This window comes from Ascaphus truei, chromosome 18 (genome assembly GCF_040206685.1).
Source record: "Ascaphus truei isolate aAscTru1 chromosome 18, aAscTru1.hap1, whole genome shotgun sequence".
Taxonomy (NCBI): Eukaryota; Metazoa; Chordata; class Amphibia; order Anura; family Ascaphidae; genus Ascaphus; species Ascaphus truei.
Genome location: NC_134500.1, coordinates 27,441,729 through 27,458,935, shown reverse-complemented (window position 1 = coordinate 27,458,935; position 17,207 = coordinate 27,441,729). Strand labels below are relative to the sequence as shown.

The following is a 17,207-nucleotide window of genomic DNA, read 5'->3' as shown; positions in this document are numbered from 1 at the left end:
TTTACTCGCTGAGCCTCTCCTTCAGCCTTTACTCGCTGAGCCTCTCCTTCAGCCTTTACTCGCTGAGCCTCTCCTTCAGCCTTTACTCGCTGAGCCTCCTTCAGCTTTTACTCGCTGAGCCTCTCCTTCAGCCTTTACTCGCTGAGCCTCTCCTTCAGCCTTTACTCGCTGAGCCTGTCCTTCAGCCTTTACTTACTGAGCCTCTCCTTCAGCCTTTACTCGCTGAGCCTCTCCTTCAGCCTTTACTCGCTGAGCCTCTCCTTCTATTTTAAGGATACTGTGGGATAAGGGTAAAAACCCACTTAATTGATACTCTGCCATTCGGAGCTCCTAGAAAAAGAAATGTGTATTTAATTTCCAAAGAAAGAAAAATAGACAAATCTTTGCTTTTAGCATGGTAACATTTATTTAGGGGAAATTGTGTGTGAGGGGGGTGTGGGGGGTTGGTCAGCTAGGTGGGATTGCACCTTTAGGAGGTTATTCATTAAACTGCGTTGAGGTCAATGGGAGTTTCCGTACAATAGTGCCCCGATTGGCACTATCGCATTGTAATTAAATAACCCCCCATAATCATAAGGTTCGATCTCTTGCAATTTACACAATGACCACAAGGCGTCTCTTGTAACTGTGATTATAATTGCAGTGTGTGCGTTGGACACAAGGTGGCACTGTTGCTCTAGTCTTGACAACCCCAATAAATTGGATTTTCATTGTGTCCAATGTTTAAAAGCGATTACAATGCAAAACTCACGGGATTTTGACCCTGCACCAATTGAGGTACCCTCAGCACTTATGGACCCATCTAGCCCACCAGATACACAGATCTAATATCACCAGTATCAGAGGGCTTCTATTATACAAGGTCTCCAGTCAGAGAGAGAAGGATCTCTGACACGTCTGTTGCCTATCCATCTATTGTGAGTGAGACCTATTTAGAGATTACTGTTTGCACATATTATATATATGGTCTGCACTATTATTTCTTCCACTTTTTTTCCCTGCATATTATCTCAAGAATTGAGCGCTCCCCCCACCTGGAAGACAACGCAAGAACTCTGGACCTGGACAGTCCTTTAAGGGTGTAGAGCTGCTGTTTATATATTTTTTCACACTTGGTGAAGGATTTTTTTCACTATATATATTTGTATATTTTCTTGAAGTTCACATTTATATATCACGTTTATATCACTTTAATAATTGTAATTAGTTCACTATTAGAAGCGCCCGGTACCATTTTTTGGTTACATAATAACAATCATCTGTTCCTTAGCAGGTCTTAAAATTAGGTAAATATAACCTCAGGTGAACAACAACACATGACATATTACACCGTGTCATGATTTATTTAACAAAAATAAAGCCAAAATGGAGAAGCCATGTGTGAAAAACTAATTATACCTTATGATTCAATAGCTTGTAGAACCACCTTTAGCAGCAATAACTTGAAGTAATCGTTTTCTGTATGACTTTATCAGTCTCTCACATCGTTGTGGAGGAATGTTGGCCACTCTTCTTTACAACGTTGCTTCAGTTCAGTGAGGTGTGTGGGCATTTGTTTATGCACAGTTCTCTTAAGGTCCCGCCACAGCATTCCAATCGGGTTGTGGTCTGGACTTTGACTGGGCCATTGCAACACCTTGATTCTTTTCTTTTTCAGCCATTCTGTTGTAGATTTGCTGGTGTGCTTGGGATCATTGTCATGTTGCTTGACCCAATTTCGGCCAAGCTTTAGCTGTCGGACAGATGGCCTCACATTTGACTCTAGAATACTTTGGTATACAGAGGAGTTCATGGTCGACTCAATGACTGCAAGGTTCCCAGGTCCTGTGGCTGCAAAACAAGCCCAAATCATCACCCCTCCACCACCGTGCTTGACAGTTGGTATGAAGTGTTTGTGCTGATATGCTGTGTTTGGTTTCGCCAAACATGGCGCTGTGCATTATGGCCAAACATCTCCACTTTGGTCTCGTCTGTCCAAAGGACATTGTTCCAGAAGTCTTGTGGTTTGTTCAGGTGCAACTTTGCAAACCTAAGCCGTGCTGCCATGTTCTTTTTAGAGAGAAGGGGCTTTCTCCTGGCAACCCTTCCAAACAAACCATACTTGTTCAGTCTTTTTCTAATTGTACTGTCATGAACTTTAACATTTAACATGCTAACTGAGGCCTGTAGAGTCTGAGATGTAACTCTTGTTTTTTTTGCAATTTCTCTGAGCATTGCACAGTCTGACCTTGGGGTGAATTTGCTGGGACGTCCACTCCTGGGAAGATTGGCAACTGTCTTGAATGTTTTCCACTTTTGAATAATCTTTCTCACCATAGAATGATGGACTTTAATATGTTTGGAAAAGCCCTTATTACCCTTCCCAGATTGATGGGCAGCAACAATTGCTTCTCTAAGATCATTGCTGATGTCTTTCCTCCTTGGCATTGTGTTAACACACACCTGAATGCTCCAGACCAGCAAACTGCTAAAACTTCGGCTTTTATAGAGGTGGTCACACTTGCTGATGATCAATTAATCAAGGGCATTTGATTAGCAGCACCTGTCTGCTACTTAGTATCTTAATTCCTATGGAAGCAGTAAGGGTGTACTTAGTTTTTCACACATAGCTTCTCCATTTTGGCTTTATTTTTGTTAAATAAATCATGACACGGTGTAATATGTCCTGTGTTGTTGTTCATCTGAGGTTGTATTTACCTAATTTTAAGACCTGCTAAGGAACAGATGATTGTTATTATGTCCTGATAGGTAAAACCATGGAATTCAAAGAGGGTGTACTTTCTTTTTTACACAACTGTATGTGCCGCTTAGAGGGGAGAAGGGAGAGGGGATATGAGAGACACTGTCATATATATATATATATATATATATATATATATATATATATATATATATATATATATATATATATATATATAAAGGGTTAATATGTGCATTTTAGAGGAGAGAAGGGAGAGGGTGATATGAGAGACACTGTCACATATAGACGTGCAGATTAGGGGGAGGTGCAGATTAGGGGGAGGTGCAGATTTGGGGGACGTGCAGATAAGGGGGACGTGCAGATTGGGGGATGTGCAGATTGGGGTACGTGTAGATTAGGGGGACATGCAGATTGGGGGACGTGCAGATTAGGGGAGGTGCCTGCCACCCCCCCCAGCCTGCCACCCCCCCTGCCTGTCACACCCCCTGCCTGTCACGCCCCCTTCCTGTCACACTCTTTTTGTCTTCAATTAGGCATCGCTCTCCATTTTTCTCGGGGTATCACCCGCAAACGAATGGTCAGACTGAGAGGACCAATCGGTCCCTTGAACAATATCTACGCTGTTTTGTGTCCGATTCCCTGGACGACTGGGCCGGGCTCTTACCCTGGGCAGAGTTTGCCCATAACAACGCATGAAGTGGATCAACCTTGGAATCTCCCTTCTTCGTGAACTACGGGTTCCACCTGTCGACTCTTCCTCTCTCTCTCTCTCTACCTTCATCGCGGGTCTCAGCGGCAGACGATAGGATTAAGGATTTACAGCATCTCTGGAAAAGGATTCAGGCCAACATCAGTACAGCCGAAGACTCGGGCAGATCGCTACCACGGACCGGCTCTGGATCTCAAACCTGCCGACAAAGTCTGGCCGTCATCCAGGAATATCCGGCTGAAAGTCTCTTCCATGAACTTCGCACGCAGATTTCTTGGCCCCTTTTCTGTCGCCGAGAGGATGAACCCGGTCGCTTACCGACTCTCACCGCCTTCGTGTATGAGGATTCCGTCCCTTTGTCATGTTTCTCTTCTTAAACCAGTGACTCAGAGCTCATACTCGGTTCCTGTTCCACCCGCTTCTTCTCACATGGTTCAAGGGCAACCCGAGTATGAGATACAGTCCATTCTGGACTCCGAGATTTCTAGAGGTTCGCTACACTATCTTGTACACCTGGAGGGGTTTCGGTCCGGAAGAAAGGTCCTGGATTCCGTGCCACCGTATTCACGCAGCCAGGTTGATCCGCATATTTCACTCAAAATTTCCGGACAAGCCATCGTGGAGTCGCCCGGAGGTCGCTCCTAGATGGGGGCGTGGGGAACTGTAACGATTCGCCATCCTGGTGGCTGGAAACCACCGCCTCACCTAAAACCTTCAACCACGACAGGCACCCAGGATGCACGATGTCGCGATGATCCAGCTACTCGCGCGCAAACGGTCTGCCCTCCCGCGGGTTCCGCCCCCAGTCTCCACCCCGCATTAACGTGCGGCGGGCTCGTTCGGCCAGCCTCTCCTCTGGGTTCATCCCCAGTCTCCGCCCCTGCTCTAGTGACAAGCATGCGCGGCGTGGGCGTGATGCGCGCACTAGTCTCCGCCCCCTGACCCCGATGACGCGCACGGGTCATTGCACCCTTGGACCCGCCTCCAGACTTCGGGCGCTTTCGAACGGATGGACATGCGAAGTGCGCGAGCAACATGCGACCGAGTCGCCAGCCTTCCACGTCGGTGACGCACACGGGACATAACCCCGCCTCTGCACCCAATCAGGCTGCACAATAGGGGGCACCTGTGTGACCCAGCAGCCTATAAAATCTCGTTCCATTACCCCGCCCCGGGATACCATTGGAGGGGAGACCCATAAATACCTGCTTAGCCCAGACACTCATTGCTGAGCATAACCTTGTGTGTGACGCCGTGCCTTGCTGCATTCTGCCTTGTTCCTGTTGCTTCCCGACCCTGCTACGTTCATTGGACCCCGCACCTCTCCTCTCCTGACCCGGCTTACGTACGACTACTCTGAATTCTCCAACCCTGATCTCGGCTATCCTCCCTACGACTACACTGCCATCTCCAGTCCTGACCTCGGCTAGTACCCCAACGATCCGCTACTCTCCCGTCCAGACTTGGCAAGTACTTTCTACTACTCTACACTCTGTACTCCTGACCCGGCTTGCACGACCATCCTACACTCTAGGCGCGGCTGTGGGTTGGCATTATACAATTCCCTACCTCAGCACTGCGGTCGCGCTTTGTGGTGAGCTACGCGTAACAAAACGCCTACTTCAAGTTATTGCTGCTAAAGGTGGTTCTACAAGCTATTGAATCATAAGGTATAATTAGTTTTTAACACATAGCTTCTCCATTTTGGCTTTATTTTTGTTAAATAAATCCTGACACGGTGTAATATGTCATGTGTTGTTGTTCATCTGAGGTTGTATTTAACTAATTTTCAGACCTGCTAAGGAACAGATGATTGTTATTATGTCCTGATATGTAAAACCAAAGAATTGAAAGAGGGTGTACTTTCTTTTTCACACAACTGTATGTCTTTATTTACCTCTATCCACCTTAAGACACACTTGCTTAAAGAAGCATACGAATAGCACTGTGGATATTCTGAACATATGATACATAAAGCTTGGGCCCCTGCAGATGCACTTACCAGAACTGCCTCCTACTGTCTCTGTACGTTCTCCCTACCTACCAATTAGACTGTAAGCTCCTTGGGGCAGGGACTCCTCTTCCTTAATGTTACTTTTATGTCTGTAGCACTTATTCCCATGATCTGTTATTTATATTATCTGTTATTTATTTGATTACCACGTGTATTACTGCTGTGAAGCGCTATGTACATTAATGGCGCTATATAAATAAAGACATACAATACAATACAATAGCGCCATTAATGTACATAGCGCTTCACAGCAGTAATACACGTGACAATCATATCAATAATATAAATAACACATAATGGGAAGAAGACATAAAAGTAACATTTAGGAAAAGGAGTCCCTGCTCCGAAGAGCTTACAATCTAATTTGTTGTTAGGAAGAACATACAGAGACAGTGGGAGGACGTTCTGGTAAGTGCGTCTGCAGGGGGCCAAGGAGTTGATTGGGATTCTCTTTAGTGTTTGATATATGGCATTCAAGGTGCACTTACCCGGTGAGGTAACCCTGAGGCTCAAACAGAAACTAGTTGTGGGACATTCTCTCCTCACACAGCGTTCTGCATGTAAAACCCACAGGAAGTACCCCGCGGCATTAATATACACGGGAAAACCTGGCCATATTATCCGGTCTGGGACGCTTCCAGCAATCCCGCGGTCCCCATTCCCACATTCTCGTTAACGCTGTGTGACCGATCCCTGTACCTGAGCACGTGGGTGGGGGGGGGGGGGGGCGCCGAAATAATCCCCCAAACTGCCCCTCATTGGGTGCAGGCAGCATGGGGGAGTATAGCTGTTACTTACTGCGGGGGTTTCCAAAGTCACGCCCCACAATGCCTTGCTGCTGTGGATGCAAAGCATTGTGGGAGCTCGTGCTGTGACAGCTATACCCCCCCCACGCTAAGGTGCAGTTGGGGGCCTTACTAAGTGTACAGTCCCCACACGGGGTCAGAACCCGCTATCCCAGGGGTGGCCAACTCCAGTCCTCAGGGGCCACCACCAGGTCAGGTAATAGGGATTTCCCTGCTTCAGCACAGGTGGCTCAATCAGTATCGGTCGGAACGACTGCACCACCTGAAGCAGACCGCGTCCATGGCCGGCGTGACCACGCGGACGAGTGCGCGATCACCATGCCCTAAGGCAATGATCGCGCCCACAGACCGCGCGAGGAATCGGATACATGTGATTCCACGGCGCGACGGCCGGGCCACGTGAGCAGTTCGACCAATGAGGGCGAACCAGCTCCGTGACGTCACGGCCGGGCCCCCCCCCCGACACGCCTCCCCATCGCGTCTAGCCTGGCCGCTAAACGCGGGTGACGTCACGCGCACGGACGCGAGCTCGCGGTCACCATGCACCCAGCCTTTGTGGGGAGACCCCGTACGACATCTCACGGACCCCCGTTAGGAATCAGATAGGACCGTTTATGAAGCTGCCGTTAACGTGTTCCTGCCTCTTCCCCCGGTCCTGCCTTCAGATCACACAGGTGTACATGCAATTTTTGCAGACACAGTGGTTCCCTGCCCCGCAGAGCTTGCAATCTAATGGTGCCTGAGGCACAGGAAGATAATGTGACTCGCACACACGAGATTTCCCTCCCTGCTTCAACGTTCTTGCCAGCACATTTCCTCACGGAGCCGCTCCTTCAGGCCATCGAGATATATATATATATATATATAGGTAACAGAGCAGATGGCACACAAATACAGATGAAGACAGGTGCTTAGTCCCATATGAATGAATATAATCAAAGGCTCCTTACCAGGCAGACCAGAGAATCCAGGGAATCCAAAGCAGGCACAGCAAGGAAGAGACAGCACACTTGTTAGCAAAAAGAATTTCACTAATACAATTCTTTTTGCTAACAAGTGTGCTGTCTCTTCCTTGCTGTGCGTGCTTTGGATTCCCTGGATTCTCTGGTCTGCCTGGTAAGGAGCCTTTGATTATATATATATATATATATATATATATATATATATATATATATATATATATATATATATATATATATATATCTATCCCTCACACAGCGCAATTAGATGGCGCTTTTACACACCAAACCCAAAAAACTTGGACCAAAGTGATATAGTTGTGAACTAAGTAAAATAGGGAAAATAATTCTCAAAAACCTCTGGTAAGGACTTGTGTCCAAAGTCCAATCTTACGTGCAGCTCTCCACAAATTCCAGAAGGAGCAAGTATCCCCAAGAAAGAGGGGGAAAAAAGACAATGCAGTGTACGCTGTGTATATAAAGTTTAGAAAGAGATATACAGGCACAGGTAGTCCTCGTTATCCAACGTTTCACTTTACAACGAATGGCATATCCAACGCTTTACAATGCCACCCTATGGGACGTTTTTCGACGCCGGAAATGCGTTATCCGACGCGCACCGCCACTGATTAACATGGGACTCACTTTACAACGGTTTCACCATCCGACGCTACTTATAGAACGGATTCCGTTGGATAACCGAGGACTGTGGGTGTATGTGTCCGTGTGTGTGTGTAATGTAGTGCAACTCTGTGATAAACAAAATGTGTATTAAAAGCTTCATGTACTAGGTCCTCACACTTTGCACATGAACAGTAAGCATGTCACAGGAGGGAGACCCCACCTCTCAGTCACCTCTGTGCAGCCCACGTGTTCTGGTGTTCTCCAGAGGATTACATGATCGCAGTACCGTGATACCTTATTAAGGATCTTGACCTGCGTCCCCCTGCCTCGCAGCCCCAACGTCTGCGCCCCCCTCCTACAACCCGGCGTCAAATGACACTGCGGCTCATGTGACGTCACGTGACCCCGCAGCGTCATTTGACATGCGTTGCCATGGTGACGCATCATATGACCCCACGGCGTCATTTGACACTTCGTTGAGACGGCGACGTGTCGTCAAAGACCTGGCTGGCAGAAGATAAGGGATGTTACAGGGGTCTCACGCCTCCCCCAGCATTTAATTGAAATGCCTTGGGGAAGGGTGTGGGGCCTCTATAACTGCCGAGCCCCCCTTAGAAAACCTCATAGGTCTCTTCTTTGTGTGTACAGAGCTTTCCAAACCTCACGTCTCTTGTTTGTGTGTACAGAGCTTTCCAAACCTCACAGGTCTCTTCTGTGTGTGTACAGAGCTTTCCAAACCTCACGGGTCTCTTCTTCGGGTGTACACAGCTTTCCAAACCTCACAGCTCTCTTCTTCACATTTTCATTGCTTTCCAAACCTCACAGGTCATTTCTTCACGTGTACAGAGCTTTCCACTGAATGGTGCTTAAATCTTCCCCACCGAGGCGAAAGCGATTTCATTACAGACACATTTTGACCAATGTAATTTCGCTCACTGAAAATAGATCATTTCAAATGAAAAAGCGGAAATATTTCCAGAACCCTCAAATCTTGCGGGTTTCAAGGTTCTTGGAAGCCGCGGTCTCCAACTGCGCTCAGTGAATAAATACATACCAGCGAGCAACAGGACAACCAGTTTCTGCTGGTCCCACTGATTCTTATCACCAATTTCATGTATATCTGCGGCATCTCAGTGACAAAAATCAGGATTGAGCCACTATAATACCATTTATTTGTCAAGAACCCCGAAATGTCATTGGTTTCAGCCTTTGTATGTTACCATTTCTATGGCTGTGCTGTCATTCCACAGAGCAGGACAAAATAAGAGATAGCTCAGGCACCTGTATCAGTCACAACACAGTGACAATGTGTCAACAGGGCTTGCCAACCACAACATGGCGCCCCGGTTTACATGCTGTGGGCGTGCTCTCGTCGCCAGCTTTGTCCTAATACGAGCTGCCTGCGTCGCCATCCAAGGTGACGTTGGCGCGTTGTGCGTCTCAGCCAATCAGACAGCGGACGCCACACGGGATGTTGCCCTCCCTCGCCAGCCACAAGATGGCGGTGTGGCTGACGCCCTAGCGCGGGGCTCGCCTCGGGGCTGTGACTGCGCATGCGCAGTGCGGCGGATGGACCTGGCACCCGTTTCCTCTGTCAGGGCCACAGCGGAGGAGGCAACGAGCACCGAGTCCCCGAGCCAGCAGCGGGGCTCCTCATCCCGGGGATATAGGTCATCTCCATAACCCCCACCCCTATAATAAGCCCCCCCACCCACCCATATAATACCCCCTTCTCACCCATCCCTATAATACCCCCTTCTCACCCCTATAATAACCCCTTCCCACCCTTATAATAATCCCTTCTCACCCCTATAATAGCCCCTTCTCACCCCTATAATAGCCCCTTCTCACCCCTATACTAACCCCACCTCACCTTATAACTGCTCCTCCTGCTTCCCCACCTTATAATTACCTCCATACCGTGTAATAACCCCTCACCTCATAGTTACCCCCTCACCTTATAATTACCCCCTCATTCTATAATTACTCCACCCCTATAACTGCACATTTTACCCCTCTCACCTAATTACCCTCCTCATCGTTGCCCTCCCCCCCACTTCCTCTTACCCTCCCCCAGATTCTCTTGCTGTCCTTTTATACAGGAGGGTTATCCCCTTACTGTTACACCCCCCCCCCCCCCAATCTCCTCTACCACAACCCCCTTCCATGGAAGACCCCGGATCTCTGCATCGTCAGGTGAGACCCCCCCCGTCTTGTCAGTGTGTGATTGACCTCTGTCACCCCCCTACCCCAGTGACAGCCCCCCCCCCCCCGCATCAATACTGTATACAGCTTCCCGAAATATACAAGCGGAGGGGAAATGTGACAGCCTTTGAAGTGGGTGATCCCAGTGTCGGCTCCATGTGCGAGGTCGCTGTCTCCCGGTGCCCCCGCATTAGATTGCAAGCTCTTGGGTGTAGGAATATGCTACGCGCCTTATTCCAATACAGGAAGCAGGGTCTCTGTACTGCTGCTTTCTGTGAGCACATTTACTCAGACTTCCAGGCCCAGATTCGCTAAGGGGTGCTAAGTGTCTGCACACCGTAACCCCCATTTGAGCCCTGCCAAAGCCTAGTGACCCTTAGTGAATCTGGCCCACGTTCACCCCCTGACTGGTTCAGTTGGTACCCGTGATCCCAGCTATCCCATCCATTCTCACCTGGCTGCTCGTAACTAGGCTATTTCTGCATCTTGGCAACCATTCGTCTTTCTATATATGGTGCAATAGGCGATAAGTCTGATTCACAAAATAAAGGGTCAGTCCCTCCTAGGGGCAAAGTGCACTAATGGCAGTGACAGGGTTATGGGGTCACATCTGGGTGATTGACGCCTTTTTACCAGAATCTGCCCCCTATAAGTATGATTAAATCATTATTTACGTTATTATAGAAACACGGGGAGCTGAGACTTGGGAGGGGGCTGATTTCCTCACGCTGCTCCCGTATCTGTCTGTATGTTCAACGAGTTTGTGCAGGCAAAACCCCCCTCTCTCCCCCTATCTCTGTCTCTCGGATAAGGGGGTGGGGGGATAATGGGAAAGAACGTTGATTGACACACATTCCCACTTAGAGACTGGGGTAAAATGCACTTCGTCATGAAATTCAGAAGCGGGCAGATCTTTGCTTTAAACACAGTTAGATTAGTTTAAGAAAACCAATTTAATGGTTACATTGTTTCCAAAAGGTTGTTTTTTGCCGCGATAACAGCTATTTTCCGGTTGCTCGCAGCTTTCTGAGAGAAATAAGATTTCAGAAGATTAAAACCTTACACGAGAAGATAATATCTTTTTCCTACAATGATAAAACCGCACCCCGTAATGTTCAGTCACGTAGGGGGTTGTGGGTCTCTTGGTGTTGGTACAGAACCGAGCTCCTATTCTCACACTTTTACTCCGTATTTCTTCCTGTATGAACCGTTCTCTGCCGCCGGCACTTCCTGTATGAACCGTTCTCTGCCGTCGACACTTCCTGTATGAACCGTTCTCTGCCGCCGGTACTTCCTGCATGAACCGTTCTCTGCCGCCGGTACTTCCTGCATGAACCGTTCTGTGCCGCCGGTACTTCCTGCATGAACCGTTCTGTGCCGCCGGTACTTCCTGCATGAACCGTTCTGTGCCGCCGGCACTTCCTGCATGAACCGTTCTCTGCCGCCGGCACTTCCTGCATGAACCGTTCTCTGCCGCCGGCACTTCCTGCATGAACCGTTCTCTGCTGCCGGCACTTCCTGCATGAACCGTTCTCTGCCGCCGGCGCTTCCTGTATGAACCGTTCTCTGCCGCCGGCGCTTCCTCTATGAACCGTTCTCTGCCGCCGGCACTTCCTGTAGGAACCGTTCGCACTCTGCCGCCGGCACTTCCTGTATGTACCGTTCTCTCGCTGCTGCCGCTACTTCCTGTATGTACCGTTCTCTCTGCCGCTGGCACTTCCTGTCTGCCATCATTTTGACCCTGGGAGCGTCTGACCCCTTAACTATGTCACTGCCATTAGTGCATTTTATCCCCAGGAGGGACTGACCAGTTAGACCCTCACAGGGGACACTTGGGGTTGTGCCTAGTAACGGCATGTGACCTTGCACCTCTGCTGAGGACAGACAGCGGGATGGATAATGATATTAGGGCGCCTGTAGACGGACGGACGGACGCGCTCTGACACACAAACAAAGAAGCGATTGAGTGGTGTTTGTCTGATCTGCATCATATCACACGCAGGAAGTCATTCTCTGACAGTAACACTTTCCCTGCCGGCACGGCCGGAGCTGAGGCGGTGTTATGCGTTCAGCCGCACACACGCAGAACTCGGGACCAACATGCACTCACTGATTATACCGGGCATAGTGTGGTCGCATTGTGGAGGAATTCACAGACACAATAGTGTATGTATGTATGACACGTGGGCTATTTGCATGTCATTTCCCAGAATCCCTTGCTGCAGTGGAAGCACTGTATGCTGGGTGATAATGGTGAAAGGCGGGGGGGCAGACCTGTCTAAGAGGTGAATGTGCTCACAAGTGATCATTTTATTTGCTATATGCTATACAGTGGAGGATTCTTGTCGCCTTTTTTTACCCACAATAACGTCAAATATGTCCACGTGTGTGTGTGTGTATATATATATATATATGCACATGAACATGTGTGTGTGTGTGTATATCTCCAATAAAGAATATCACTTGTCAGCACATTCACATGTCCCAGGCAGGTCTGCAACCTTGCCCGTCAACCACCATCACCCAGCATACAGTGCTTCCACTGCAGCAAGGAATTCTGGGAAAAGACATGCAAATTAGCACATAATGTGTCACCTTTTGCCTGTAATATCCATTCACATGGAGCCCACTTAAGCAAATGCATCGCCATTCACACAGATTTTAAGCACAGCATGGGACTAGCAAAGCAATACATATACACATACCCACACGCACATATGTGTGTATTTACATACCTACACACACACACGTCCCCCAAGACCTCGCACATTTTTATTGCGGGGCGTCCGTGCTACACCATGGGACCTCCGTGCTATTTTTTAACCCGTTAGGGGAGTTGCGTCCGTCTTTCTGATGGTGTAATAACACCGAACACAAGAAGCCGGAGCTGGCTGTTCACAGCGTGTTCGCAGCGAGGCACAGATGCAGAGGAGGCGTGTGTGGGATTTACACGTCAGGCACACGCGAACCTTTCCTTTAGTGTAACGTCTTGTTTGTAAAATGTAACCCGTAACATGCTGGTTTATATCGGCGTCGAATACAAAAGCTGCCGGTCTCCGCGCTACGTTATTTTTGCATCTTGTGGTGTATTAGTGGGGTTTTTATATGGTGCAATAGGAGGGGGCGGTGTTCAGATTCATATTATATCTATCTCAACTTTCCCAGCCCCTCCTAGGGGAAAGTGTACTAATGGCAGTGACGGGGTTAAGGGGCCACATCTGTGTGACTGACGCCTTCCCCCAAATCTGCCCCCTTTTTTTTATAGAAACATGGGGAGCTGAGACTTGGGAGGGGGCTGATTTCCTCGCGCTGCTCCCTTGTGTCTGACGTCTGCGTGTTTAACAAGGGTTTGCGCAGGCAAAGCCCCCCCCTCTCCCCCTCACCCCCTTATCTGTATGGTCGCTCTGATGAGGACAGGGGGGATAAGAGGAAACTAAATACATAATTGGCAAACACCCCTACTCAGAGGCCCGGAAGACATACATCTCGTAATTCATTCCCAGAGGAACAAAGGCAGACAAATCTTTGCGTTTATCACAGTTACATTTGTTGGAGTATCTTAAATGCTTTTGAATAAAATCATTTTTGGTGGTCGGCTTGCAGGGATTGCACTTTTGTTTTTTTTTTGTTTTTTTAATGCATTTTTATACAGCTTTGTGTTAATGACAGATATACCCATCCCGGTATGAATAACGTGATTATTGATACTCCGTGGTACAGCATTGGAGCACGATTACCCGACCTGCGATGGGTTTGCCGCGCCACGGCAGTAATATTAATGGCGGCTGTGCGCGCACGGCCCCTGTCCATTCCTGGATCATGCGCTGTTCTGTTGGGAAGCACCCAATGGCATGGTCGCATCCGTGTCCTATGTCACCTCTGGCATGGTCGCATCCGTGTCCTATGTCACCTCTGGCATGGTCGCATCCGTGTCCTATATCACCTCTGGCATGGTCGCATCCGTGCCACCCAATGGCATGGTAGCATCCGTGCCACCCAATGGCATGGTAGCATCCGTGCCACCCAATGGCATGGTAGCATCCGTGCCACCCAATGGCATGGTCGCATCCGTGCCACCCAATGGCATGGTAGCATCCGTGCCACCCAATGGCATGGTCGCATCCGTGCCACCCAATGGCATGGTCGCATCTGTGCCACCCAATGGCATGGTCGCATCCGTGCCACCCAATGGCATGGTCGCTTCCGTGCCACCCAATGGCATGGTCGCTTCCGTGCCACCCAATGGCATGGTAGCATCCGTGTCCTATGTCACCTCTGGCATGGTCGCATCCGTGTCCTATGTCACCTCTGGCATGGTCGCATCCGTGCCATCTCTCTTTGTCAGGATCACAGCACTATGTCCTGTGTCATTTTCTCAGGGACCCACCTTTCTGTCATGGACACAACACGGTGTCCTGTGTCACTAACCCCCGGTCAGGGTCACTTTCACGGCTGGGGACCTCGGAAGTCGCAGCTGCGGGAGAGGGGTGAGGGTGGGGGGAAAGGAAGAGTCTTATTTCCTTATTTGATGCGGCAAGACAACTTAATCCAAACGATTTCCAAAGACCGTGGGAATTTGTCAGGGCACCACACGTTGAAGAGGAAGTTACCACCGAGAGCCGCACCACACCCGTTGATTGCCATGCCTGAAAAAACGTGCTCGCAAAGGATTCTGGGTCGTGCCCACCTTCCCTCATTCAAGAGCTCGGAGAAACGGTCAACCCCCTGGCCGCCTGCGCGGGCATTTTGGGAATCGTCCTTTTTGCCTCAGTGATGAACGCTCTGCTGGTCTTTGATGTGGGTTAACGCTGGTTGGGCAGGGAGGCAGAGCACGCTGGTGGCACGGGGGGGGAGGGGGTTTAAGGCCATGTTATTTTTGGAAGGAGGCAAATGGTCCCCTTTTCACTCTGCAGTTCCCCTTTCTGCATCATTTGCATTTTCGAGATTGTCACCAACCACACTTCCTTCCCCCCCACGCACCCACCCACGCACCCCTCCCTTGCAGCGGGCGCCGAGACGGAATTAGCATCGTGCCCGTAGCGCCCAGCCTGCCTGTGTTATCGCTCTTGCGGTTACGCTCTCTGCAGACCTAAAAACAGCTCAGGTCTCCATACTTAGCAGTTGGAGCAGAAGTGGCCGACGCTGTCTCCAAGGGCCACTAACAGGCCAGGATATCTCCACGTCCGCACAGGCGGGTCAATCAGCGGCTCAGTCGTTGACTGACCTACCTGTGCTGAAGCAGGGATATCCTTAAAACCTGACCTTCTCCCACTCTTCCCTGGGTTAGTACGAGGCTAGGAAGTCGGTGAGAAATGTCATGTGTGTGTCCTGAATAAGCGTTGCTAATTGAGGCCCTAACGGCTATTAAGTATAATTTGGTATTAAACATTGTGTGAAAAGTGCAGTCCCTCCTAGGGGCAAAGTGTACTAATGGCAGTGACAGGGTTAAGGGTTCAGTCCCTCCTAGGAGCAAAGTGTACTAATGGCAGTGACAGGGTTAAGGGGACACATCTGGGTAACTGACACCTTGTTACCCAAATCTGCCCCTATAAGTATGATTAAATCCTTATTAAAGTTATTATAGAAACACGGGGAGCTGAGACTTGGGAGGGGGCTGATTTCCTCGCGCTGCTCTCTTGTGTCTGACGTCTGTGTGTTCAGCAAGAGTTTGCACAGGCAAAGCCCCCTCCCCCCGACCCCTCCCTCCTTATCTGTATTGTCACTCTGATAAGGATGGGGGAGGGAATAGGGAAATAAAACACAATTGACAAACACTCCCCCACTCGAGACCATGAAAAAATTAAACTTGTAATTAATTTCCAGAGGAAAAAGAACAGACAGATCTTTGTTTTTAAAACGGTTAGATTAGTTTAAAGAAGCCAATTGCTGTTACATTGTTTACAAAAGGTTGTTGTTTAGCCAGCTACATGGAATTGCACCTTTTTTTTTTTTAGCTGCCCAAGTGCTTCTACTATACTGCAACTCCACAGTTGCAACTCATGTCATGTTGGCACCTCGCCATTTTAAGTTCCCGGGCACTTATTATTAATGCTTCTATCCTCTGGACGGAGACTCCAATGTAAAGACTGAAAAGCCGCGTGGGAAGGGGGCGAGGAGACGCGGCAGAGGTGAGAACCCCCGGAATAAGTGGAATGAAGGCGTTTGCGGCGTCTCGGTACTTTTTTTCAGGGACGGGAAGCGGGGCAGACCGTGTCACCCCAGCAGACGCGGCGTTTGCACTCGGCGAGCCGTGACGACGTTCTGCCGAGCAGAACGCCACTTTCAGTTCAACAACGCCGCGTGTACGTGAGATGTGTGTGCACGGACGGACTTGCTACGGCCCCTCAAGTTCTCCCGTACCCTTAGGTTGTAACTTTTGTGTCTGCAGCGCTTATTCCCATTAGGCCTCGTTTTATAAGTGCGACCACGTGACGTCACTCGCGCGCGAATCCTGCCCTGTAGGCGTAGCCGTGATGTCACATGAGGGGTCACCCCTATTGAACTGCTCACGTGACACGGCCGTCAAGAATAGTTTTTAATGTCTTTTCCAAATTTGCGCTCGGGCGCGTCGGGCGCGCGCACATTCGTTCATTTTGGCGGCATCACTCGCACGCTCACTGCCGCTATAAGCGAGGAGCGAGTCCTTGTGTTTTGACAGGACAGTTATTTAACGACGGGTTGTTGGTTTTCATAAACACTGTTTTATTCTTAATGTGCATCAATCAAAGGATATAGGGAGGTTTGGGAAGCTCTGTACATGTGAAGAAGAGACCTGTGAGGTTTGGGAAGCTCTGTACATGTGAAGAAGAGACCTGTGAGGTTTGGGAAGCTCTGTACATGTGTAGAAGAGACCTGTGAGGTTTGGGAAGCTCTGTACATGTGAAGAAGAGACCTGTGAGGTTTGGGAAGCTCTGTACATGTGAAGAAGAGACCTGTGAGGTTTGGGAAGTTCTGTACATGTGAAGAAGAGACCTGTGAGGTTTGGGAAGCTCTGTACATGTGTAGAAGAGACCTGTGAGGTTTGGGAAGCTCTGTACATGTGAAGAAGAGACCTGTGAGGTTTGGGAAGCTCTGTACATGTGAAGAAGAGACCTGTGAGGTTTGGGAAGCTCTGTACATGTGAAGAAGAGACCTGTGAGGTTTGGGAAGCTTTGTACTCGTAAAGAGGAGACTTGTGAGGTTTGGGAAG

At 49.2% G+C, this 17,207-nt stretch overlaps 1 protein-coding gene across 1 annotated transcript in view; it reads left to right on the top strand.

Annotated features, from left to right (window-relative positions):
• Positions 1-9,356: 9,356 nt before the first annotated feature.
• The window catches only part of CSK (C-terminal Src kinase), a 58,008-nt gene continuing 50,157 nt past the window's right edge, over positions 9,357-17,207 (top strand). The window contains exon 1 of the mRNA XM_075576154.1: positions 9,357-10,009. The gene's annotated coding sequence lies outside the window, so the exon portion shown is untranslated. The remainder of the gene's footprint in view (positions 10,010-17,207) is intronic.